Here is a 2,038-nt window from a genome sequence, read left to right as displayed (position 1 = left end):
GACCTTCAGTAATGTCCAAATCAGGGGGAGTAATGTGTGATGTACTCTTTTTCCTTCACCATGGTTTTGTCCCAATTGGGTTTTCCTGGTAAGGTTTTAATGAGGCAACATTAAAGCACATTACAAGCTCTAAATGGTTATGGCATCCAAGGGCAAGTGTTATAAACCAGATTGTGGATGACTCATAACCAAAAGATTATGATTTGTAATCTTTCCATTTATGTATGACGGTGTAATCTCCTATATAAGGAACCTCTATGTTATGAACAAAGAGAGACTTTTCCATTACTTTTATAACATTGATTATTAGATTTCCACTTAGATTTTTGGTTTTCCTTTTGACTGTCCCACCTAAAATTAGGAATGTCAAACAGGTTGATCCGTCCCGTCCCGTACCGCAGCGGGCTCGTCTTCGAGCGGGTCACGGCGGGCCAGGCCCGCGCGGGCTGCGGTCCTTAAAATGGCTGACTAAACCCGTACCGCAAAACATGTAGGCTTTTACGGATCGGCCCGCAATCGAAGAAGCTCCACAAGTGCAGATCGAAGGCGCTTGGGAGACCGGAAACATCATCGACCCTGAAACCACCATCACCGGAGCTACACAACGTCGAATCGCCTTCTCTCTCTCAATGTTTTAGGCGAAAGCAGAAATGGGGACTTAGGGTTGCGGGCCTTTAAAATCCCGCAGGTTAAGTCCATCCCGCTTTCGACCGGTCCCGTTTTTGATCCGTCCCGCTTTCGACCCGTCCCGCTTTGAACCCGTCCTGCTTTGAACTTGTCCCGCGAGGCCCGCAATTTTGCGGACTTACCAAATGGAGGTCCAATCCTGCCCCGCAGCAAGCATTCACGGGCCAGGCCCGCGGTCCAGGTCCTTGATTGTCATCCCTACCTAAAATACGTAAGAAAGACGCTTGTTGATAACATTACCATCCTACACATAAGGCTATAATACACAAATAACAGGGTGAACATCGCTTTATTTGTAACCAAAATATTAGAGGTCGAGATCATTTCTCACCACGGTGAGAACTCTCTTACCCACTAGTTATCTACTTAGGTCTTTTATACTACTTCTCACGACCTGTAATACCTTCTTTTCGTTGTAAGAACTTTGTCATTGTAGTTATGAACTCGTTCTGATTCCGTAGCATGAACTGCCTGAAAAGACCCACAAATTGCTCTGCTTGAATATGGAAGAATTGACATAAATATATTTGAAGCATTGTGCTGAAACTATGTACACAGTTCTAATTGCAAAATGTTTTAATACTGGAAATCTGTTCTTGATTCTTTTCTACACATAAATGATCTAGGTTTATATATATGCAACATACAAAATAGTGGATATATTATCCTCTAAGCTACTGAATATACGTCGCAATTAAAAAGAATCATATTTTATATCTAATCTATTAAAAGAAGAGTACAAATTTGAATTAACCCTGACTTTTCTTAAATATTTACAAGCTAATACCACTGCAATTAAATTTAACTAAAAGTTATTGGAAAATATTTGAAATATCATATACGATTTTCCTAATTAATTAAAAACCAGAATTTCCTAAAACTAACAAACGACACTAACTAAACCTAACTTCCCCTATTAATGCTCATATCTCACCATATATACTCATGTTGGACAATTTAGAAATTTATTGATTAGCTTAAAAGACAAACATCAAAACAAATTAATACATGCTTCAAATATCGTATGTTGATATTACTTATCCCCTATATATTATTTGTGAAACATTACAACTTCTTTTTGTAGCCACATGTCATCACTAGGATGATTCTTAGAATTATTAGAGAAATAGATTGGTCCATCTAATTATATAATAAGTTTTTTATTAAACTAACCATAAATTCATTATTAATGTCATTTATTATTTCCTTAAATAAAGATTACGGAATTACCTAATTTGGGTAAAGTATATATGACAATTAATGATTTTGAATAATAGAGATCTGATAAAAAAAAATGTATCTTCTATCAAATTTGTTTAATTTAAAACTATTAAAATAATTTTTTTAAAAA

Source organism: Brassica oleracea, chromosome C6 (genome assembly GCF_000695525.1).
Source record: "Brassica oleracea var. oleracea cultivar TO1000 chromosome C6, BOL, whole genome shotgun sequence".
NCBI classification, from domain to species: domain Eukaryota; kingdom Viridiplantae; phylum Streptophyta; class Magnoliopsida; order Brassicales; family Brassicaceae; genus Brassica; species Brassica oleracea.
Note: the sequence above shows the minus strand (reverse complement) of the source record.